This window comes from Typopeltis vanoorti, chromosome 2, assembly GCF_054136105.1.
Source record: "Typopeltis vanoorti isolate ZY-2024b chromosome 2, IOZ_Tvanoo_1.0, whole genome shotgun sequence".
NCBI lineage: Eukaryota > Metazoa > Arthropoda > Arachnida > Uropygi > Thelyphonidae > Typopeltis > Typopeltis vanoorti.
Window position 1 is genome coordinate 169049619 of NC_143550.1, and position 27102 is coordinate 169076720.

The following is a 27102-nucleotide window of genomic DNA, read 5'->3' on the forward strand; positions in this document are numbered from 1 at the left end:
AGGTACATCTGCATAAAGGTTCCTAATTCAGATGTCGGTATGTTATAAGAATTTATGATATGACCCGAATTTATTAACAGAAGATAATAATGAAGATATCAGTACTGATATGGAACCAATTAGATTGAAAGACTTTGATAGAAGCAATTAAGCTATCACAAGATAGAAAATCAACTGAATTAGATGGCATAAGTACAGAGCTTTGAAAATATAGTGGAGAATATTTACATCACAGATTATTCTTAAAATTAATAAATAACTATTTGGAAGAAATGCGAGGTTCCATAAGACTGATCAAAAGCTAAGGTTATATCTATATTTAATAAAGGAGACAGAGATAATTGTGGAAATTACAGAGGAATAAGTTTATTACATACAGGTTACGAAATTTACAGTAAAATCCTGAATAAAGACTTAGAAAATTATCAAAATTAAGTGAATATTAAATCCAACATCATTCAAAGCCGAATACAGAAACTATAAAAATTTCGTGCGAAAATTGACCAGAGAGCTTGCGGGAATACACCGCCGCCAAAGAGTTGCCCTAGCCGAACCGTATAGGAAAAGCACGAACGCTAAAAGCGCCCGTATAGTGCCTTCTATTGGTCCATTTTGATAGGTTTCACTAGTCTGACAGCTGTTTCAAACGCATTGGTTTTCGTCAGAGAGTGGGCAGAAACCTAAGAGAGCAAAATCTCTCAGTACTAGGGAACTGACAATTGACATTCATGTCTTTAGGGGTGAAGCAAGATGCTTTTCATATTCCCCGCTATCTGTTGCTGTTACAGTTAGGGTAAAATATATGAGCAGTTTGCTCGCCCTGGATGGGCATGGAGATTATGCATCGCCACGGGAGGTTAAAATAGCTTTTGGTCTTCTATGTTTGAATATGTTCGTTGCCTCGTATGCTGCAGCTTGCTGAACCAAATCGTCGGAGTGTATAGACGTCTTTAGGAAGAACTTAGATGCTAAACATTGTAGGAAAGAGAAAATATAGGCAATATTTGTTCTCTATGAAGTTGATTGTTTCTAACATACCATGGGGGAATTCAGAATTATTCTCAAGCATTTGTTCTGCACTCGCTGTATTTTGATAATGTTAGTATTAGAGGTGTGGCTCCAGGCCGGAGAGGCATAGGTGATTATAGGACGAATTGTCATCTGGTATAGTTGCAATTTGATTCTGTTGCTGAGCTTGCTATTTCTATTAATTACCGGATAGATCTGAGCTATGGCTTTAGATGCCTTTGTGCACGCAGGCTTAGTGTGCTGATTGAAAGATAGCTTTTTGTCGAGAATTACACCCAGGTAATTTGCTTCTGTCTGCCAGGGAATTTAATATTGAATAGTAACACATCTCCTGCAGGAGACATTGGCCTTTTTGAGAAAAGAATGGCTGAGCTTTTTGGGGGGTTGACTTCCAATCTCCACTTAGAGAACCAACCCTCCAGCTTTAGAAGGTTTTCTTGAAGCTTTCTGGTAACGAAATGGGGTCGGAGAGATCTGATTAGTGTTGCTGTATCGTCCGCATACAGGGTCAAGATGGAAGACATCGGATTGTGCGGGATGTCCGACATCTATATAGAAAACAGCAATGGAACTAGTCGGGATCCCTGTGGCACTCCAGCGAAGATATGGCGCTGGGATGAGGTAGAACCATTGATTTTGACTTGAATTGATCTATTCTGAAAATATGAATGAATTAGATGAACCATTTTTAGTGAGGTACCGGCTGAGATAAGTTTGTGCAGGAGTCCAAAATGCCAGATTTTGTCAAATGTTTTGGTTAAGTCTAGGAAAACAGCGCCTGTGCACTGGTGCCAGTTGTAGCTGGTGGTGATGTATTTCACAATTCTGTGGATTTGCTGGGTAGTACTATGGTGTTGTCGAAAACCAAACTGTTCTTTAGGGAGGATGTTTAGGTCATTTACTGAGGTTTCGAGTAGTGAGAGGATGACTTTCTCCGCAACCTTACCCAGATTGGAGATGAGACTGATTGGACGATAATTTTACGGTAGTAGTTGTGGGTCCCTGTGGTGGCTTATGTACAGGGATTACATCAGCCAGTTTCCAGGTGGAAGGAAAATAGTGAAATCTTAAGACTGCATTTATTATAGTGGTCAGGTGCACTACAGCTTTTCAAGCAACAGCTTGATCACCCTGTTTGAAATGCCGTCTGGTCCAGGAGCTTTTTTGTTCTTTACATTTTTAATAATATCATATAATTCACCAGGTGATGTGGGTGCCATGTGGTCAGTACTGGTATCAGGAAGTTTGAGTGAGTGTCTGACCTGTCTGTAAATTTTGTATATGTGAATGAAGTCTAGAATTCCATATGCAGGTTAGCCCTGCTCTTCCAAATTTCTTGCCATGGCCGCCGCCTTGCCCGCATCAGTGTGTACAAGGCCCTGGTCAGAGAGTATTGGGGGAAGAGATTTGCCTTTGTTTTTGATATCTCTTAGTAATTTCCAGACAGAGTGATCAGTAGGTGAGATAGCGGCTAACTTTTCTTCTCATAGATGGTCTCTGTGAGCCTTGAGTGCATCTCTGACAGCCCCAGTGAGTCTGTTTAGATTTGTTTTATCTTGTGGTGCACGAGTGTTACGAAAGTTTTTCCCTGATCAAGTTCATAATGTCTTCAGGCAAACGACTAGGCTTGTGGACAGATTTGAAGAAGGTGGCTACCGTTATGGCGGAGTTAATAGTTGGGAGAGGCTTGTAATTGCAGATTCTATGTCTTCTTTTGGACGTATGTGAGGAACAGGGCCAATACTATCCCTGAGCACTTCCGACTATCTTTCCCACGATATATAGGAGTGAGGGGGAGGATACAGGTATTCTTGTCTTCCCATCTGAAGTAGTATTGGGTTGTGATCAGATGACAACTCATTTAATGATCTTAGGCTGTATTGAAGATTAATGTCCCGCAGGATAGCTATGTCCAGGATGTCCGCAGTTCTAAACGTACTAAGATACGTTGGTTCGGTGGGGCCTGCCACAACAGCATTGTGTGATCCTATGACGTTGGAAAGGATGCAACCGTTCTTGTTGGTGGATCTGCAATTCCATGCAGGGTGCATTGGAGTTTAGATCCCCGGCTATAATGGTGGGTTCTCTGACGCAAAAGATGGCATTTAGGTCAGAGTGTAATAGAGGTTTTAGGGGTGGGTTGTAAACAGATTAGATTTTCAGTCTGCCAGCCGAGCTGGTGAACACCTCCACGCCCGTGATTTCATGATTAGTGGTTGGAGGGTTGTTCACAGAATTGTGCTTGATGTAATTTTTAATCAAGATAGCAGTGCCGCCACTTCTGTACACCAATCTGTCATTTCTGTATAGGCGGTAACCCATTATTTTAAGGATATCTGATGGTTTTAGATGTGATTCACTGATTCATATAACATCTGGTTGATATCTGTTAGTGAAGTCTTGAAGCTCCAGAATTTTGTTTCTTAGGCCATTTGCATTTCATGCAATGATCTGCAAAGAAGCTAGAATAAGTTTGTTTCTACTCATGAATTAGCGCTGTGAGGATGGCCTGTGTTTCACGGAGAAATCTTTTAGTGGAGGTTGCTGAAGGGTTTGACAAGCTGAAGTCTTGTAGCATGTTGGCTAGAGAGGCTGTAATAATAGCTGTTAGGTTTGCAGGTGCTGATTTGTTTGTACGGGCCACGTCAGCATAACTTCTTGTTTGCTTTTGGTTCACTCTATCTTTGAAGGTCTCTGACTGTGAACGCTGTACCTCTGGCTGTGGTGCAGGGGCCACTGGTGTTCTTGTACTAGAGAAAGAGGACTGTTGGGAGTCACCGTAGTTGACACATTTAGCCGGGGCTGTTTTCGGCTTTGTGCAGATATTGGTTGGGTGGCTGTCCCCGCATTTCAAACATTTAAATTCAGCTTTACATAATTTCTGGGCATGACCAAACTTTTGACACCTATGGCACTGCCCAGAAGATGCCCTTTTTCGGAGTGGCTCTGGTGTGACAATGAGCCCGCAGATTGTTTTCAAGTTGTAGATATTTTTATGTATGTTATGGATCTCTACAAGGACTAACGGCATGGGAGATTTGTTGGATCTCTACATTCTGCTGATCTTAACAGGAGGTAGATACTGCAAGTTAAGATCAGCAACTATATCTTCTATATCAATGTCTTCCCAGACGCTACGAAGGACCACTTTTAAATATTTCTCCGAGCTGAGCGAAACGGTATGGTATTGCATACCTCTATTGTCCATTTCTTTTGTTAGTCGCCTGTAGTCTATCACCGTTGTGGGATATATCTTCATTCCTTCGTCCACATTTTTGACCTTTACATAACCAATGTGTAGATTGGATATTGTTGATCTTAAAGCTGCCCATCTCTGCTTCTCTCTTAATATAATCGGAGGCACCTTTTCTTTGGGAGAAGCAGTGGAGTCCGAAACTTGACCGTGTTGTCTTTGAGTGGTTCATCTGTTGTTCTCCACGTTTTATGTACGCGGACATCTTGAAAATCAGAAGTAGTGGGGTTTGCCGATTCTGACTGATCTTCCATAATTTCGGCGTCAACGTCTGTGACACTTGCCGGGGGAAACGTATCATAAAGTTTCACCTTTCCTGGCCAATTATTGTCGAGTAGTTCGCCCAGTGTGATAAATTCCCGATATACTTCTTCAAACGTTGTTTCGTTTGGCTGCTGTTCCATATCTGTCAATGTGGACCTTAAAAAAAAAAAAACGCTTACTGTGCAGTTGTAGCCTTACCGGCACTGCTGCAGGACTCTGAACTGTTTTGGTAAAAACACTGATTCAAAATCAAAATTTCATGATTCATGATCTTCCAGACACAAGTATATAATAAATAATAAACGCAAACCAAAACTCAGAACCCAGCATCTAAAAAAACCAGTACTAAGAAATTTGAAGCGTCGGATTGATGTATTTTCCATAAGCGAACTCTTGGTTGGTGCTTAAAGTATTTACTAAAATAAAGAGTCAAAGTCTTTATTTTGACAATGAAAAATTACATAAATTAAGTAGATATTAAATCCAACATTATTTCAAAGCAGAATACAGAAACTCTAAAGTACAACTCGTAGTATGGCGGCGGTATATTCCCGCAAGCTCTCTGGTCATTTTTAGCGCACGAAACATTTATAGTTTCTGTATTCGGGTTTGAAATGATGTTGGATTTAATATTCACTTAATTTATATAATTTTGCCTCGCCGAAATGAAGCCGTTTTCTCTTTATTTTAAAAAAAGATAGAAAAATTGCAAGCAATCTGAGAAGAACAAATGCTTTAACACATGGAAGATCGTGTATAGACAATATTTATGTTTCCAAACAAATTATTGAAAAGAAAAAAGAAGAGAATTTAATTTGGAGACTCATTTGGCTTTTATAGCTTATGAGAAGGCTTTTAATAAAATACACAGAGAAAAAATATGGAATAAAGCTCGATATTTACAACGTAAGCGATGAGAAGAAAAATGAAGAAGAAATGTTAATCCAAACACACAAACTTATTGTTTTAATACTGACCATATTGTAATGCGTACAAACATCTTACATTCTTTGCCTACCAGTTTCGCTAGCGAACTGTCTAGCTTTTTCAAGGCGTAAAACTTGAAAAAGCTAGACAGTTTACACTTTCATTGCTAGCGAAACTGGTAGGCAAAGAATGTAAGATGTTTGTACGCATTACAATATGTAAGATGTTTGTACGCATTACAGTATTAAAACAATAAGTGTGTGTGTGTTTAATTTTCAAACAATGAAATATGTTAAATTTAAATGTTAATCCATTTTAAAGTTGAACTGCGATTTATTATTCCAAGTGTAATCTCGTTTCACTTATAGACTCAAATAAATAAATTAGTTTCTCCACGTCTGTTATTAGTTAATTAAATATCAATTCCTTTTTGAAAGATTTATTGTTTGGGACTGTCCAAAGGCCAATTACACAACTGATGAGTCCTTGATGCACAGTGGACGGAAGTAATAGAAGGAAAGTGATTGCCACATCATTAGGAGAAAGATGAAAGTAATCCATAATGACCTAGAAAAGTCGCAGAATAGAATATCAGCAATGGCCACGAGTCAATTATAATAAAAGGAAACGCATATTGACTTGGTTATAGGCGCTTTCGGGTGTATTGATTTTACGTCGATCTTACCTATGAGAGACAGTAAACACCCTTCTTGCATTTAGTACCGCGGTAGGCTAAAGAATAGATAACCGCATTCTAGAAAGTAAACATGTCGTCCTTTTGAAGAGCCACATCAGGCCTCCAATAAAGAACCTGAGGATCTCAAAGATCTCTAGCCTCTCCAGATGGCTATCGACTTACTAGTTGCACTTAGCTAGTGAGTCAACAGTCATGTGAAGGTGGACTCAGTCCTAAAAGGTCGAGTATTAATTCTTCATCCCCATCTCATTATAACAACATATAGGCGTAGAAAATTTTTTACCTTGGGTATGCTATACGTTAACACTTTCATTGCCAAGCTGAAAATTGGAATTTCGTGTGGTGGCCAAATTTTTTTTACTTTTTTATTTAGTTAGCGACGTCCACGCGAAACGCGTGATCGGCCGTTTGGTGAGAACCCGCATCGCGCGATATCGCGTGATTGGCAATAAACGTGTTAAAGATACCAAACAATTTTATAAACTTGGTTTTAATCCTTTTTCACAAGTAAAGCAAACAGACAGGTAAGTCAAGTTTGCGCCTTAAGTATTTTCAGGTCTGAGGCAACTCGTGGAGTAAGCTCTGATCACTTTCCTTAGTATCTCTCATAATGCAAAGCACATCTCCTTGCGGACATGTATTGTCCGTAAGGAGATGTGCCCTTCCCTTAATGCATAGCATCATACTATGCATTAAGGGAAGGGCCACTACCCAGACCGGTTTCGACCTTTATTGAGGTCTCGTCAGTGGGAACCAGATCCTGAGACGCCAAGGTTGAAGTAACACAGAACTTATAAATTTTACCTAAACAAGGTGCTTTGACCTTATTAAATAAAAATCTCAGGATGAGAGAAAGATGTAGAAAGTTTTTTTTACCTTTGATATACTATACGTTAAAGATACCAAGCAATTTTATTAATTTTGTTTTAAAAAACCAAGTTAATAAAATTGCTTGGTATCTTTAACATATAGACGTTTTTCATAGAAGAAAATATAACATACAGGGAGACGTATACTTAGTCTACAGCTTCAATTTTATTCATTTGAATCGAATCCAAGTTATTTATTATTTAAACCAATCTGTTCTTTAAACTTCATTTTCACTAAGAAGAAATTTGAGATCCCAGAATCACACGTGGAAAGCTTTTTTCCCCAGATAGTTAGACTTCAAACTTACTTTCATCCCCTTTTAAATCCTAATATTTTTCACGTGCTGAGACTTCATGATTTTTTTGACACGTGCGATAGTTGTTTATGTGCTACTGTAAATTAGACATGGTAGGCGATCCATTTTGTATTATACGGACATATCATTAGTATTGATTTATTAGAAGAGTTGTCAAGACATTGCGTTACCATAGCAACAAAATGGAAGTTTTTATTGGTTAAAAAAAATCATGAAAGGAGCATGAATAGATAAACGCCCTCTACCTTCCACACACACATAAGATAGATATGGATAAAGCATACGGATAAAAAAATAATAAAAAATGAACAGATTTATAAAATAAATCTGTGAAAAGCATTTCAATGTGAACCATTTCCGTTTAAATGAACATCTGCACGATCGTAAGATAAATCACCAGTTGTAATATCCACCTGTGATATTTAAAATAAATTCGCTTGTAATATCCATATTTTGAAAAATGTTCTGCAATACTTATACCTTACTGACATGTGTTAACAAGAAGGAAGAAAAAAAATAAAGAACGTCTCTTTTCTTAAGTTTCAAAGCTGTTTGACACATGCAGACATTTTGGATTTGTTCGTAAAGGAATAAAATTTTAAAATCACATCAGATTTACAGCACTTTATTTTTTTTTCTCTCTCTCTCGATATATCGATATATATATATATATATATTATATTATATATATCGATATATATATATATATATATTATATTATATATATATATATATATATATATATATATATATATATATATATATATATATATATATATATATATATATATATATATATATATATATATATATATATATATATATATATATATATATATATATATACACAATACATTATTATTTGAGACCTCCAGGGAGTCAAAAGACTAATCGAGGGAAAACACCTGCTCTACAACTCTTTCTCAACCACTCAATCCACCAACAAATATAAAGATTAAATATAAAAATTAAATAAAATACAATAAATATAAATTATTACTGGTGGATTAAACTTATTTTCAGTTTTCATTTCGTCTATACAAAAAATAAAGTGGTGTAATACGTCAGAACGTATTAAAGAACGTATTATATACTAACGAAATTGTATTTACTCTTTTTTAATGAAAAGAAACACACGTATTAACCACAGTGAAAATTATTTAATTGTAAATATTTCATCCTAAGTATCTTAGGACATCATCAGTACAGTAGTTTAAACAATAATAGGAATAACATACAGTTAGGACGCATGATTACAATAGAATCTCATTAAACGTGCGTAACGTGTTACAGAAGTAAAAATAAATAAATAAATAAATAATAATAAAAAAAATATTTTACACAATTTTGTATGACAATTTTCCATACTTTAGGAATAGTAAGAACGTCGTTGCGGTTTAAGTTTTGTGTGTGTAGTAGGGCTTCAGAACTTTCTTTGTATAAACGTTCATGTTTATATAAAGATCTATGTAAAAGTTTAGACTTTTCCCAATGGATCCTATGGCTTGGATTTTCAATTCCGTGCTGAGAGAGGCCAGATTTCTGCGGTTTAAAAAGACGAATATGGTCTTGATGTTCCGAGATGAGTTTCTGAACAGACCTACCTGTCTGTCCAAAGTAAGACAATTTGCAGGAGCATGGAATCTCATAAACTCCAGGCAACATCAAAGGTGAGAGTTTGTCCTTAGGAGAAGGTAAAAAGTTGTACATTTGGTTGAAAGGTTTGTAAGTAGTGGCAAAATAGTATTTCTTCATAATTTTAAAAAGACGTTCGGAGATGCCTTTGACGTAAGGCATGGGAATCCTATGGACTTCTTGTCTGGTTTGATGTGTGGGAAAGTGACAGATGATTTTAGGATTATATCCATTTAGGATGGCTGTATTTTTGATTACTTCTAATTCTTGGTTTAGAGATTCTTCAGAGGAGCAGAATTTGTGTGCTCCGGTAACTAGTGATTTAATAATGCCAGATTTCTGAGATGGATGATGAGCAGAAGAATTGTGAATGTAGCGACTTGAGAATGTAGGCTTGCTAAAGACAGACATGGAACCGTCTTCTTTTCTTTGGATGTGTAAATCCAAAAAGGAGATACCCTGCATGTGATCAGCGAACTGACTTGATTTGATCAAAAAAGACCAGATAAGGATTCCTCACATGACAGCCGGAAGTCGAACCCGAATTTTTTTTCCAATCAAATGGCGCGTATAAACTAGTGATGGCGAACCTTTTAGACTCGACCTTTCAAAAATTCGGAAAATGCCTAACTTGACTCTTCTCGCGTGTTCTCCTCCCCTCCCCCCGAAAAAAGAGAAACAATTCTTTACATATTCATTTATGTAAAAAAAAATACAGTCCAATCATGTATGGTGTTATGCATTATATATCGAAACGTCAAAAAATTACAAAAATGAAATACGAGTAAAACAAACTCAGACACGTGCAAAACAATAATGAAAAAACATTACAGTAGAGTAAACGATATGCACACTGATAATTGGGTTTAAAATAAAGAATTACACTACTTTTAATAGTAATTTTGAATTGAACTGGGAAAAAAAATGGAACCCATTGCATTTGATTTGATTAACATCAATTACTGACTTTTTTTTGTTGCTGAGTCTTAATGGATAAGTCTGAAGTTGAAGGGAGGCACTTCGTGCACTTCAAGCCCAAGCAAGCAGCACTAACTTCATCTGTCAGTCGGTTTCTTTGGTTCGTTTTAATGTTGTTTAACGGCGAGAATAAGACCTCGCCAGAGAATGTAGAAAGGAAAATTGCGAGAGAAGCCATTGCTAATTTTTAAGATTGCTAAAAGTATACATGTAAATGTTTGGACACATAAAAGGCTTTTATGTATCCAAACATAACGTGAACACTTTTGCTTATAACTTGAAGTTCAGTTCATTCATATGAACCGAGAGGTCTGTAAAAAAAAAAAACTCCAGTGTGCTGACCCATGTATCTACAATCACTGAGCTGAGGAATCTGTTCCAACTTTTTATTCTCAACATAACTTAATTTCTTCGTAGCACTCCACAAATCTTTCGAAGACTTACCCTCTCAACCATCTCCATTGTTGTGCATCAGCAGTCCTCTGTAAGTCGATTCAAATTCCTGCAACAGTGCAGAAAATTCTTTGAAGGGATCGAGCAGCTATTAAATTCACAATTTTTTTTACAATGTCACTACATTATGTTGTTCTGTGAATCCTGCCTTTGCACACAACACCTCCTGGTGGATACTGCAATGTATCCACCAGGAGGTGCAGTTGGATGTCCAATAGCTTCCATAAATAGTTTTACATCCGGCCTTTTTCCTCACCATTATTGGATGCTTCATCTGTCGTCACAGACACAACTTTAAACATGTCAATGCTTAGGTCACAGAGCATGTTTAGAACAATGTTGCATATTTCGTTCCCTAATTTACTTATTGGCACTCTTTCTAGCTATACCAGCGTTCTCCCTTTACCGGGTGTTGGTGAACGCTGGCGTGTCACCCAAAAAAATTGTGGCGTGTCACCGTTGACACGTGTGTCATAGGTTCGTCATCACTGGTCTAAACCAAATGAGTTACAGAAGCCCTTAGAATTACGATGAAATACGCCAGGTGAGTTATCAGCCACTTCTTAGTACTATTTTGCGTAAGAGAAGGCTATTCTGATTCGACTATGTTGTTGTCAATTGTTTGATCAACAAGATTATGTTGAGGACATAATCCGGAAAGAATGAAAGAAAAACAGGTTGGCCGGAATGAGAGAGGCGGATAAACCAGAGACCCTGATAGAATTTACTTAAAGTTATTATGTTGCAGTGACAGATGCATTTGGTGTAGGAAGACGTTCGATATGTGGTCAGTACCGTCGTGATTTACGCAGGGTTGTGTACGTAACCAGATTTGCTGAAGACCATTTATTTAACTGCACGCATAGTTACCAAAGTAAAAGCAATTTTTCGTTTTTTTTTTACGCTGATAATTTTTACGATTCTTTATATAATTAACATAAACAACATATCAAACATTTCGATTTATTATAAAACAAAAACAAAAATATACTATTTATAGTGAAAATATTACAATTCCACTGCACTGCGCACTCGCAGAACAAGGAATTGTGGGTAATTCAAAATTATTTTGATTTCTTAAGTTATTTTGTAAACGTTATTTCATTTTGATTCTGCACGAACCTATTCTGCACTATTTTAATTTTTATGTCTATAATAATATTTATTTTTATCATTAATATCGTGAAAAGGTATAGTATTTGAAAGAACTGTGTAAATTGCGATCACACAACATATATAAAAAATTCTTTTTTGAACTGAAGATTAGAAGAGTTCTCACATCGACATATGATTATAACGTCCAAAAGAAACGAGAACAGCTCACTCAAGTATTTGCCGAATTTCATTAAAAATACTCAAAAAAAGCATGCCATATTTAAAGCTAAAGCCGTCTCTAAATATTCGGACGATCCCTAGGCCACTCAATCTTGGGCGAAAGACCGTCCATCTCAGCGTTGGCTCCACTCAGTGATGGCCTTCCTCCCACACGCCACCACTGAGCAGAACCGCTCTTATTCCGAAGAAAAGCATTCACCGACAAAGCCCCTCACCGGGCAGTGCCGGAGAACGCTTTCCCCGGAGACTCAAATTGCTCCCTTGAGGCAAAAACCTTAAGAGAGCGAACTCAAACTCTCGAATCTAACAGCATACGGGGTAACAGCAACAGCTGAGCCTCAGTTAAACTTCATTGGTACAGCATTGCCATTCATTACCCTACCAGGATGGGTTTTTTAAAACCTAAATCGTAATAACTAAAGTCGTCTTAACCGAAATCATCTCAACCTAAATTGTCTCTTCGTAAATCAAGCGAAGAAAGTAACTTTTATGAATTCAAAGAAATTAACAGCTATAGTTATAATTTAATTGTAATAGAATGATATTAAAGATTTAAAGGTTTACTTTATATTTTCAAAATATTAAAAAAGTAGCTTAAACAATTTAAATATTAAATTAAAAATTTTATTTAAAATATAAGTTACGTGAGAATTATAGATATATTATTTTAAAAAATAAATAAAATGAAACAACACTGACAAACATTGTAAATGGTACATTTTCACTTTAGTTGGCAAACAAACCAACAGAAACTGTGGACAAGTAATTGTAATATTTTAATAAATCCTTCTTTGAGAACCTCCAGATTAAAATGAAGAGAATATAAATGAAACTGGAAAAAAAAATGCAGCGAATCTCGCAGCTTTTATGTAAAATGTAGAATCGATACAGAGAATGATCTCATTTTTGCAATGGGAAAAAAATATTCAGGACAGAATTTTTTGTGGAGAAGTTATTGAGAATAACTTGTACATATGTTAATTTCCTTACTAAAAGTTTCGTCTCGGATATTTTTGATCAAACGTCGTATTAAGAAACCTCCTAAGATTGTCATATTATTACCAGAGTCAAGACAAGAAGTTTGCGTGCACTAGGCAAAGTTCAAATAATAAATTTCAACAAGAAATCAATATGTTTTAGAGGATTTAATTAACGAAGTTGATACTACACCAAAAAAAAAAAAAAAGTGTCAATGCTAGTTTTTCGTTAATGATGTTTTGCTAGTGGACTAGCTTTTTTAGCTTATTTAAACTATAAAGATGTGTGCGTTTTTTTTTAAATCATTATTTGTGTTACAATTTGACTATTAATAATAACTCATACCGTGAACAAATATAATTTTTTGGGGTATTATTTAATTTCCTGTACCTTTGCTAGACTTTGGGTAGTGGATATTTCTTTTCCTGTCTATTATCACAGCAGGATATCTCTAGGAGTCGGCTCCTTTCTTGACATTTGATAAAAATGGCAATAATCCAAACTAGTACACTTCTTTTTACTGATATTTATAAGCGCTAATCAATCAAGGTGCCTACACTGCAGCCAGCTAACCTTGGACAAGTGTATTCTGGCCGTTACACTAGTCGAATGACCAACGTATAATATCAACAGAACAGAGAATCATAGTTAATAATTAACGTGTCTGGGTTACGCACAAAATACTTTTTTTTTAAATTCAATTTTAACCAATTTATTCAATTCTGTAACCCCACACACTTGAATCTGCCACGCCTGGATGCAACATCAACGAACTAAATATCACATATAAAATAAATACTATTTCTATCGCTCATATATGCAAGTCATTTTTTTTTTTTGATTTCCATAAAACGCATATTAGTTTTAAAATTATTTCTCGGCGATAAACTCAGTTTCAACCTCTACGCAAATCACTTTCTGCACTAAAAGTAAAAGTAGAATATATTTCAACGGAAATGATGTCACGTATCCGTGTCAGTTCTTGCGCAGTTGCAGAAGAGTATTACATTGTTACCTAAAATATCTTTTTTCTCCCTGGGGGGGGGGGGGGGAAAGAAGCAAAATTTGCCCAAAAGCATAGAAAATATAAATGAAGTAAAGTAGGATATTATAAATAATTATAATCTTAGCAATGATTTTTTTTCTTTTAATAAAAGAAAAATTATTTTATTTAATCATTATATTTTTTCTTTTTTCCACGTTTTTTAAGTGATCACGTACGAAGGGTTGTAAACCTATAGTATATTAATACACATATGTATCTTACCTATGTATATTAACACACATAATTCTGAAATCTTCTTCTAGAAACCAAAGTAAAACTAAATAAAACTTTTTTAAGCCTCTTTAAATCTCAAAAAAATGGAATGATGTTATTACACCAGACAATGAAATTCATCTTTCTCCCCTAAAATGAATCACTAATATGATTCATAATAATTACAAGTATTACTATATGAGTAATGATTATTTCTATATATATACATTTTAGGTTTTTCCATCGTAAAATGCACTAGTGTGCGTGTGTGATTTTAGATCAGATATCGATGACATTTCCATTCTCTCTTTCTTTCACACACACAGTAATGTAATTTTTTGTGCTTCTGCACTGTATTCGTCTACCGGTACAGTGTCCATAACTAAAATGAAAGAAATCAGGATTTACTCTATGTAACTTTTTAGGTAGTGTTGTGATAAAAATCTATTAGAATATTAATTATATGCTGATCGCCCATATATTCGTCTATATGCACAGAACAAGTCTGTGATTTACCTCGGTTGGATATAATTTGGTATTGGGATCTTTGGTAGAATTTGTCAATTCGTTTCAGTTTTGGTTTAAATCCGACCATTTCAAAAAAAAAAAAAAAAAAAAAAAAAAAACCGAAATTAAAATACCCGATTCATTTGGTATATTGATGTGAATGTAATATCACAATCCTGGAAAACTATTTGCCGGAAGATTATCCGAGTTTCTTTGAGAAAGAAATCTTGCTGCTTTATCTTAGGAATGAAAAATAAAGGGAAAGGTATCTTATTCCCTGTAACATCCGATATTAATAATGAGAAAAGCTTAAATTATACGCATATTTTTATAAAGGGATTATTAATTTGTTTTCTTATTGAATATCTTATTTTCTGACTGTTGTCTTTTGTGATGTGAGAAAGGCCATTCAAAAGCGAAATGGAAGTTAATGAGCTCCTGTCGTGGGTTTGTGCAGAGCAGAAAGGAGTTCGCATTAACATTTCATTGATTGCTTATTTGATAATGGACTTTGAGGATGATTTTTTCTTAACCAAATCCTAAAAAGTGCATTGAATTAGGTTCATCTTTTCAAAATCTAACGAACTAAATTCAACTAAAGCGACTGTCTGGAATAAATTGCCATTGATCGTTAATAATGGGATAGAAAGAGAAAGAAAAGATATCCAGACAATAGAAAGAGGTAATGAAAACCGTAGTGCTAAAGAAAGGCGAAATATGAAGATTGTATTGAATCTTTACATCTCACCAAAGTGAAGATTGGAGGAGAATTAATCTCCCGAGTACCGATTTTTTGTGGCTGCAAAATTTGGATAAACAGAAGGCATGCGTAAGTTGGTTTCAGAATAGGTGGAAGTACAGTATGTGGCATTTTTCCTTTAAGGAATATCACTGAACAAAATGTAGAATTAAGACCCTTCTTCTATCTAAATTTTATCGATTTTGCAACTTTTTATTACTATTGATAGAGGGACATAAACAGATAGTTATTAGAAGGTAAGGAGTTTCTAATAAATATATGAAAATAATTTTAAAAGTGCGTAAAGAATGTAAAAAAAATGTTATTGCATGGACTTCAACAGAATTAATTGAGATAAGTACTGATGTGGGACAGTTTGCGAAAAACGGTTAAAAGTAATAAACTGGAATCTCACGTTACTGTTTGAAGAACGGTAATGTGAGAATGATTACTAGTCAAGATAGATGACCAGTAGAGATAGTGAAGCAGAATTAGTTGCAAAAGATAAGGCTAACTGTAGAAGACGGCCACAACCTTAGGCGCCAGGGCATGAAGAGGATAAGTAGTCAGGTATATATCCCTTTCTTTAAAGCCATTTCAAAATGACATCGTGCTAAATTTGTCCATCATAGACTGGATAAAGAAAACAATTGCAAATGATACTCTGTTATTGCGAGTGTTTTTATTATAACGTAACTGTTTCACAAACGACTGCATTAATTTAATTAGCCCACTTACTGAAAAACCGAATTGAAGTAAATCTACAGATCTCATTAGCAACTCCAAATACAATTTTTTTCCAGCCATAACAAGCAATGCTAATAGAAGTTTATTCATTGATCTTAGATAGAAAAATTATTTTCATTGGACAGAAGCGGTAATAGAAAAGCATAATAATAATAACAATTATCATTATTTATCCAGATGCAAATTTGCCATTTTTTTTATACTATTTTGAAGGCTATGCGCTGCCTTCTGAGACTACATCCTTTGCCCAAGTAACGCGACACGCCAAACACGGATGTGCGTGTCAAAACAAAATGCAAACCATAGCTGAACTAAGGTCTCTCGTAAAATTCGAATCGTTCTCTGTTGCAACTAAACAACCACCTTGCTTGCTTTATACATTATTTTATCACAAAAGTGTTATTGAATTTATATATGAAATATTCAGACTTCGGTAAACTCATTCACTGAACTAGCTTCAAGGGCTTCTCGAAAGAATAAAAATAAACGATTTTGAATGATAGAACTTGTATGTAAATGTAGAGGGGCTCAGAAGTACTAAGGCAGTAAGAGAATCCATTTTTAAGCAGAAAAATGTTACTAACAGAACATGATGTTTAATGTCAATATAACATGAAACAAAAGTCATTTAATAATCAGAATAATAATAATAAATTATAAAATAATGATGGAATTGCGACTATTGTCAAGCAAATGCTTTGTTACTTGCAACTGGGTAATAATAATAGTTGTATAAAGTTTTAAATTATTTAAAAATGATATTTAATTATGTATCATAAAGCGCATCTTGGTTTAGATGAACTAAGTGAAATAGAGTGGTTAATCCTTATTTACAGTGTCCTATGTTTACATACTGCGTCTGCGTATGTTCTTCTGACTTGCTCGTGTGTTTTGAGGGATGAAAAATCAGTTTGCAGGAAATATCCAGCCACATCCGTATGAGGCTGGCTAACTCACAATTTAATTGAAAGCACTTGATAAAGGTTTCTCACCTCATAGACAGGATTCGACTCTGTTCTTTCAGCAGAGTTCACCTAAACCAAGTGAGCTACGGATGCGCTTTATGATACATAATTAAATATCATTTTTAAATAATTTAAAATTTTATAAAAGTATTATTATTAATATTTATATAATCTCTTATGACCAGATAGAAATTGATTTTTTTTTTCACGCAAGTAGTTTCGTATGCTCTGTGGCATGTTCTTCAGGAATATGAAGGTTGTCAACAAAAAGTTTTCAGTTCAGCCAATTCCCAGAGTTAGTCGAATCTTTGGCAAAACAAGGAGGTTTCTCCTTCCAGAACATTCGGGTTTTTAACATCATACCTAAAAAAAAAATAAAATAAAAAATAGACCGCAAAACTCGCACTATGTCAAACATAATATGCCCGTTAGGATCAAGAACTGCCAGTCGCCGCACTTGTCTGTGATAAACTGTATCCTAGAAACCTTGATTTATTGATGGCTTCGCGCTCTCTATCTGTGTGAAGGGTGAGTTCGACAGCTTACTATGTTTAGTGGGAATAAAAGATGTTAGAGGATTATTTATTTTATTTTTATAAAAGCAGAATACATCTTATAACATCAATAACGCTAATAGAACCGATGTTAAAAGCAATAATTGATACCATGTTTCACATACGTGCTTGTAATATGTCGATTCAGGTTTGCATGTAAGAGTCCATCAAAACGTAGTTGTGTGAATTTAAGGTCTTTGTAAAAGTGGACCAAAGTAGTGCAGAACTTCGTGTGCTTTATTTGTAGTATGAAATCTAGTCTCGATTAGTATTCCTGTTATTCAACGTCTTTGAAATGTTCGTCCATTCCTATTTCTCCAAAACGCCCAGTCTTTACAGCATAAAATCCCACATCAGCAAAAAGTTTTATAATGCCTAGTTTCATCGAGAGGCGGATGATACTTATTATCCGATCTAAATTGACACTGAGGTTTTTTTTTTCTTTTTTTGATGGGTGCGAATGCTACTTTAAGGTTAAGTCGCTTCAGTACCACAAATGCTTTGTCTGTGATATTGCTGATATATAGTGAAATGATAGAGCCTCTGTATTTTGCATTTTCACTGCTGTTGGGTCATTAAGTGTTTTTTGTAAGATGTTATGGCCCTTTTAAGAATGATCTCTCCTTGTTTGTTCAAAGACAATATTACTATTTTATGAATTTCTATTTTCTTACATCGATTCTATTAACTTTTTTGAGGTTATAAGATTTCTTATGGTTTTATGTGCAAGCCATTTTATTAATAATCTTTATATTCATAAAGTAGTACACCATGGCGCATAGGAAACTAGCTAAATAATGCACAGTACTGAATTATATGAATAATAACCACAGAAGTTTATCGTCTTCAATATTTTCCAACATTCTAAAATGATAAATTACAATTAAATTAAATAATTGAATTATTACGTAAAATTTAAAATAATAAAAAAATTAAGTGAATAAATAAAATTATATATAAAATGATAAAAGTAAATAATGAAAAATAAATTCATGATTGCATTATAATAAAATATCATGATAATACAATAATGAAAGGCAAATTAATTAAATTATGCATTACAGGGCTTAATGGTCAAATCTAGATTATAAAGTTATAAAGAGAGAGAGAGAGAGAGAGAGAGAGAGAGAGAAAGAGAGAGAGAGAGAGAGGCGTACGAGGGCACCCAGGGAGGTTAATGGACGGCAATGCTGCAGCCAATGAAGTTCTAACTGAGGCTCAGCAATTGCTGTTACTCAGCCATGACTACAGTGTTTAACACAATAACACCTCATCCACACAGATTTTATTCATAGAGAGGGATCATAGCCAGATCCCTCCGTCCACATTTGGCCACAAACAAGCTGCAGAGAGCAGTCAATGAACTGGAGGATTGGTATTGGCGTACTGCGATACGCCATTTGGTGTATTGCGATACACCAAATGTCGTATCGCAATCAACCCAAGAAAAAACTCTGCACCACTTTTCGCCAGACGTAAAGCAGAACCTAACAGAAGCATACAAATCTTTGATAACATTCCTTGGTGCAATTCTACCAAATATCTGGGAGTTCATCTTGATAGACGTCTAAACTTCAAGTCACATATGGATAGTGTTGCCGCTAAGGCAAGTCAGACTATAGCACAGCTATATCCACTTTTGAATAGGAACAGCTTCCTAAGCATAAGCAACAAAATTCTCCTTTACAAATCGGTAATCAGACCGCAACTAACTTACGCCTCTCCAATCTGGGGTCACAGAAATAAAAGCAACATCAACAGACTTCAGATAATACAGAATAAATGCCTAAGAATGGCATTTGATGCCCCATGGTTCATCAGAAACATCCAGTTACACCAAGAAGCCAATTTTCAAGATATCAAGACCTACATGATAGGCATTACAGAGAAATTCTTCACAATCACAGAAAATCACCCAAATCAGCAGTCAGCGGACTACAAACCCTCAGATTGTTTCAAACATAAAAAACCGAAATCCTCCATCGCAAGAGAAAGATGACACAGCCTACAATGCTCACAATGAGCGGGTAAATTACTCACAATAATCCCATCACCCACAAACTAAAATCCAGATGAAGAGTCAAGGACCCAGTCCATCAACCAATGAAGTTCCAAGTTCCACCCGTGTGGTGGCCGGGATAAGAATAGCTCCACTGCAGGCCATGCATGTCGCACGAGGCGACCAAAATGGGCACCCAGGGAGGGCAATGGATGGCAATGAGTTCTAACTGAGGCTCGGCTATTGCTGTTATCCCCTGCCATGATCAGAGCTCATAGCTCAATAACACCCTATCCTTACACTGTCCTCCGCAGATAACGGGGAATATGAAAAGCATTCTGGCTTCGCCCATCGCCATTTTTTTTATGAAATGTTATTAACTTGCTAAGACAATGCTAAAAGAGTTATTATCTTAACTTGAATATTAATTGGTGATATAATCCTGTTGGATCAGTTGTTGTTGTTTATTTACAGTGTGGAAGTATATTTATAATTATGACTACTGTTATTACTAGACCAATATTGTTATTTGAATTTAACAAGAAATCTTTATGTGTCTACTCTTACAATTATCTGTAATCGTTTGCTAGCCGTTTATATGCCATTGGATATACTTTACATATGAATTGTTTTTATGGTGCATTTTAATTCCATGTAATTTTCTAAAGGGCTAAGGATCAAACAAGTTTAAAAGGAAATATGATTCTAAGTTGATTGGAATATATAACCTTGGTAGTCAGAAGGGGGAATGCGTTGCTAGATATTTCATATACTTCGGAGAAAAGGCACATTATTACATTATATACACCGGAAGAGAAGTTAGAATTCATTGTTTCAAAGTACATCTAAGTTCTGTTTACACTGATTATATGAATAAACAAATCGAATTCTGTCCTTTGTTCAGTTATCATGAATTAAGGAAACCGCCTGGAGTAACTCTCACGATAACAAATACTTATTGAGAAATGTTTTCTAATTAGAATAAACACACTTACCGACAACACGTGTTTCTCCATAATAGAAGGATTCAAAACCGCGACTACTGCTCTCTTTTGCTAACAATTGTATTATACCGACGAATTTTGCTAACATATGATAGGAAAGACTGCAGCGCCACCAGAGGTAGTGACGTCATCGATGTCATTTGTGCTGCGCAGGTGGAACTCAGTAAGGATTCACTGTAAAGCACCGATGTTATTGTTGTTGTTTTAGAACACGAAATTTTAAATAAAGCTGTGAAACACTAAAAAGATTTTACTAGAAAAGAACCTGTCTCGAGAAGATTTGCAGCATAAATTGGAAAGAGAGGAAATATGCAATCTTTAATTGATTTTCATGAGAAATACTGAAATGTAGCTCAAGGTCAGTACACTGTGGATTGCGTATAGACGAAACATGTACGTTTGTCGTGCGTGTGTGTGCGTGTTTGGACAGATGGAGTGAAATATTGAGTAATCTTGCAGCAATGTCGGTGAATGGCATTATAATAGCATATGCACAACGCAGCGCACTGATAAATTGAATCGTTCTAATCCTGTTTTGTAAAGAATGAATACGAACTCCTTTAAGTTTTGGAAAGAAATATCGAAATAAATAAATAAAAATAGTAATTAAAAAAAAAAAAACTTGGAAGGGCATCGCCATTTTCATAAACATTGTTTGGAATTATATAGTAATTTAACATTTGATATTTCGCTTTAAATATGCTTCTGATAATTTATTCCAGATTATTTGCCACTTATATGACGATAGCATCAAACACTACATTAATAAAAGTATCTTTCGTAATAGTACAACACAACGATGGGGACCCTTTGTGAATTAATAGGCCAAAAGTAATTCTGAAGACCCAGTGATATCGTGGACTATGTCAGTTATGTGCACAACTGGATTTTCCTATTATATGTACGTACAAAGTACATATACGCAGAAACTTAACTTCCATGGATGCCCCTTGTCATCTTCCCACCTTCCATATAACGAAAAATTCCATCAACTGCCATCCTAGAGCACCATTTACACGTATACACTGTTTTGCTACTTGATATTTCCTCCTTCCAATTGATATCACCGTAATTAAAATCCCCCATCATAAGTACAGTGTATATACGTGTTTGGATAAAGTATCAAAATTATCGTAAAAATTTAAAAAAAATGAAATATGAAAAAATATTGTTTATTATCGATAAAATTATTACACAATTTGGTATAATTCAAAATTACTTAAAAATAAAATCCATTATCATAACCCCAATAATGTTCTAAAATAAAAACTATAGCAAATGTTATGTCTTTGATTGTAATGTCGAAATATTTAAAGAGACGGAGTACGATCACTCTACTACTGGCGCAAACTGCATATAAACAACAGTGGAGCTACGCGACAGACAGTGCCGCATTACGCTAATAGCTCGCGTCTCACTATGACGTGCATATGCGTAGCAATATGACACTGTGGTAAACATAGTGCTGCTAGCATCCTTCGCCCTCCTGATTTTTTATACAAAATAAGAGAATTGTTTAGGATTGTTGATGATAAAATTAAATATTACGAGCAAATATAAATAAATTAATAAATATATTTATATATCGAGAAAAATTGGGGGTACTGCAGTTCCACAGTGCCTATGCACGAGCCTCCCCTGCTCTTAATACCTATAGGGTAATTTGGCGATGCATTTCATCGTTCCCAGCAGCTGAACCACCAAGTCTGTAGCAACATCCGAGTATATGATTTCATCCTATTAGCCTCGGCTTCACACCAGATAGCCTCAAACTCACTACCACATAGGACATTATTACGATGTAAGGTATATGAGAATTTAATATATATTATTGAATCAATATATATTAATATATAATAATATAATTAAAATACATTTTTTAACATTATATTATTCCTCAAAAGGAACAGCCGGTACTATTTTTTGCTAACTCTTTATAATAATAATAATAATAATAATAATAATAATTATTATTATTATTATTATTCGTGACACCTCCAAGAAGTCCGAAGACTCATCGCGGGAGGGCACCCAATGTACAACTCTCCGTCTCCACCACTACACTGAACCTCTACTACCAATCATCTTCACCACCACAACAACTAGTATTTTTTTTTTTTTTTTGTCTGTAAATTGCGTGTGTTCTGAATGGCCGATTTCTGTATGCGGGATGAAAAACCCGAGTTTCTGGAAGAAAAAACCCTGCTACCTCTTTTTACTCTTTTTTTTTTTTTTTTCATCAAAGGATCACATTATCGGAGGTGATCCTCTGATGGGCTGTATGGTGGAATAAAAGTTCCCCCAAGGCTTTGCAGGTCTTTATTTTAATTAATTTACTTACTTCAGTATAGTAATTAATAATTTTTATGATTCATGGGTTTCAAAATCATTTTATCATACTCATGTCTCGGAGGAAAAAGAACAAACTTTGTACCTTGCAATTTTTAATGAGTCATGCATCGTGTTATATTTATGACGATGTTCATGAAAAGGTGTTTACTGTCGATTATTTTGGTTTACAATCAAAAGTGCAACAGGGAACTGAATTTATATACCGATAAAGATTTTGAGGTCATGTCGCGTTTGTCTTATCTGCGGTCAAAGTGTCAAAATTACAAAAATGGCATTTTAGCAGCAAATACACTCAGAAACATCGAAAACAAAAGTCGAATTGCGAAAGAATAAGTCCTCAAGATACAAATGTGGACACATCTGCAAGTACCTAAATTCAGAGTCTATACGTAGGCAGGCAGTGAACATATATCAAACTTTTGTAATCACACACGCGCGGGTGGATCATCAACTGTGATGAGCAGGCATAACACACCAACTGCTTACCATTGTTTTTCTGTATATTGTACTGAACTACTGACTTGTTATTGTACGCCCACAGTTCAGAGAAGCATGGCTAGCAGTGTGCCAAGAAATGTACACTGTTTCTAATGTTTTTTTTTTGTTTTTTTTTTTTAAATTTTAACTCATTTAACAATGTTTTAAATTATACATTCTTATATTTTTACTATAATTATAGGTTGATTTCTTATACTTCTTTACGTTACTTTACATTTTATTCGGTTTTGTGATAGTTACTATACTTATTTTCATTAAACACCTTCTTTCGATTAATTTAATTTAAAACTAAAACGTTTATTATTGTGCCTGCTCTCATATCAAGTAATAAACATGCTATATATATATACACTATGTTGAAGTAATTATGGGTCAACTCCTGTTTTAGATTGAAATATACTTACATGTTTATTCCTCTGCTGACCTTATAGTGCCTGTAACCTGGACTCTGCATCTGTATTCTGTTAAAAATACTAGGACATGACCTTAAAATAAGTGTTTATCATAGGATGCACTATCGGTAACCCATCGAGTTGATGATATTGGCAAAATACTGCGATTACCTTAAGAATCAACTGTAGGCAACACGATATATGTACAGGAAGATCCAGACAACTTTCTTGATGCAAAATTAATTTATTCCAGCGATATTCAAGCTCTTTCCAAAATGGATCCCCCTAACGATTATTCAATTCCTATATACATTCTTCACTATATATCCATTTAATCAGTGACCTTCACAAATGATTCGCTTGATTTCAATCCACATGTGATGATCTTGTGTTTAACATCCGCTTCTGAAGACAAGCAGGTCAAATATATTTCCATTTAGCTTGTTCAATGCTAATATTAAAACCGTGAAGAAAAAGTATATATTATATACATAAATATCCATACCCACCTTGGGCAGCGAAGTTTGTGATTGTGAAGTTCATCTCCGAGTGCAAGATCAATCAACATCCTACCTATTTAGAGACCTGAAGTGGTTCGAAAAACTTCCAGTTTCGTGTTCCAAGTTGTCTGAAAATAAATATATCAAATTAATAATAAAAAAGCAGACAGCTTGGAACACGAAACTGGAAGTTTTTCGAACCACTTCAGGTCTCTAAATAGGTACGATGTTGATTGATCTTACACTCGGAGATGAACTTCACAGACGGTACTAAGGCACTATAGGTTTAAAAAAAATGTCGTGGTTGGGAGTCACATTAAAAAATGCGTGTATGGACAATCATAAAAAAGTCTTTGTCCTATACCACATTTCTTCTGTATATTTTGCGATTTCATAATTAGTTCTCTCTCTCTCTCTCTCTCTCTCTCTCTTCGTTCATTGCGTATGGCTTTTGTGACATCTCAAACCTACTCTATCTCAAACCTTTTTTTAACAAAAACTTAGTTTTTTGTTAAGAAAAGAAGTTATTATTGCTGCCATTTGCGAAAGTAATCATGCTGGTAAACAAAATTTATCATTTATCAGTCTACTCACTGCGAGGAATAAATGCACACCTACCCACAAACACACACACAAGACCGGAGTTTTTTTAAAAAATCAAAATTGCAATGCAGTTTCGAAATTATTTATTCCTGATGCCTAATTCTATAACTGCATAACTTAAGGCCACTATATTCACTCCTAACTCCAGTCTACATAATTTCACTAGGTTGGTTCTTTTATCAAGAACCAATTTTATGCATAAATTAGGTAATTACATCATTGTGGTGCATTGAACATTTATCGGAAGCTAATTGGGCAGTATATATGGCCCGCAGTCCATCGGGTAAAAGCACCCAATGACTAAATTGATTTTTTACTAACATTTGTTTCTATTAATTAGTAGTCATAGTAACAATAGTCGATGGGATTGTGACTTAAAAGAAAAGCACTCGTTTCCTCTGTAATCCGAACAGTACAAATTGAAAATCAGCTGTCATCGTGCTCTATGCTCGGAACAGCCTCAGAACATCCAAACAACCAGTAACTCCACCTCACCGAACATAATATTGGGGTGGGGAGGAGACAAACGCTATAAGGGAGCATATTATCCTTATTATATCCAGAAAGTAGTACCGTAACGAGGGCGTGGCGAAAGACGCGCCCGCCACGGGCGCAACTGGGTTTGGGGCGCAAAACGTAAAAAAAATAAAAATAAATAAATAGATATTATTTATTCCTATTTATTTTATATTGTATTTTTAAATTTCGGCAATACGCGCTTTAGACACAAATTCTGCAACACACTTCAACTCATTTTGATGGGGTAAATTTTTCAAACTTTTTGTCATTTTTTTGGGTTGAGGGGAGTGCAAGTTAGACACTTGCCATACGCGCTTCATACCCTCGTTCTATACTGCCAGAAAGTATAGAATCACGTGAAGTCAAAATGGAAGAAACTGAATAATGATACAGTTCCGGAGATAAAAAAAAAAATCAAAGTAAACTGAACACAACCTTCATTCTAAATGCAGAACACCGACAATCATCAATATCTCTTAGAGCACCATAATTATGAGGGAGGATCGAAAACTCCTCTCCAATAATGCAATTACTAGAGATATAAATGATAAATCATGAGTGAAATAGTTAATATTTGATTTGAAAAACAAAATAGTCATTTTTTCATTATAATAAAATGCACGCAGTCACTTTTCCTAGAACCGAGTTAATAATTATATGGTATCTTTTTCAATGAGTAGTTACTGTAATGATTCCGTGTATTTCATTGTTTCTAATGCTTTTTTTTATAGATGTATTACAAAACATACAAATAATTTAAAGCTATGTTAGAAATACAATTACTCAACGACATCATGTCACGCAAATTTGGTCATTCTCCTATTACTGTTAACTATTCTATTAGGTTAGATTAGATCAGATCAGATCAAATCAAAAAGAACCCAACTCCACCTTACGGACTTATGTATAAAATCCATTTAAATTATAATATGGTATTCTTATTTTAATGAGTTTTTATTATAAAAAACCATATTTTAACCTATTTTTTTTCTTATTTTATATTTTAATTTATATATGCATATATATTTTTAATATATATTAAGATTAAATATGAATAATAAAATAATATAACTTATAATAATTATCTACAAATTCGTTATGTTAAGAATTTAAAACTTGAGACATGAAATGGTATCAAAAAATTATCATTTATATAATAAACGTGTACATTCATTGTGATAGCAATTAAGTAATTGATTAAATAACTGCGAAAATATTTCTAAAAATAATTTTATTACAGATTTATGAGAGTACAGTAAAAAGTATGTGCACATTTACAGAAGAAGTTGGCATTCTTTCCAAATTATTATTATTATTATATGGGTATCTCCATGGAATCAGAAGACTCATCGCGGGTTATCAAAAACTAAAATAAATTAAATAAAAAAATATGTTCTAATATTTCTAAGGAGCTGCCACCTTGATAGCCTTTGGAACCGACATGATTCCTGCAAGCAAATGTATTGAACATAACCAATAAATATCGTGCTTCATACAGTCCAAAATACATTAAAAATCTTGTTGATTTTTAGAGGCAGATGTCCATTTTCGATGGGAGGGCCATCTTCATACCTTCAGCAAGTTCATGGTCCTACTGAGGCCATGGATCATCTCAGTCGGTGGCTGATTGAGAATCGCTTCATGGCCACATATGGGTGGCTCGTCAAATGTTTCTTCTTCGCTGTGATTTAGTGGCTTCGATGCTAAAGAAGGTACTTTAGAAGGGGTGC

The 27102-nt window shown here is 34.8% G+C and overlaps 1 long non-coding RNA gene across 1 annotated transcript in view; it reads right to left on the reverse strand.

The window, feature by feature from the left end:
• LOC150109649 (uncharacterized) overlaps positions 1 to 20552 on the reverse strand; it is a 42675-nt gene extending 22123 nt beyond the window's left edge. The window contains exon 1 of the long non-coding RNA XR_016549983.1: positions 20500 to 20552. This is a non-coding gene — a long non-coding RNA (uncharacterized LOC150109649). The remainder of the gene's footprint in view (positions 1 to 20499) is intronic.
• Between the last annotated feature and the right edge of the window lie 6550 nt (positions 20553 to 27102).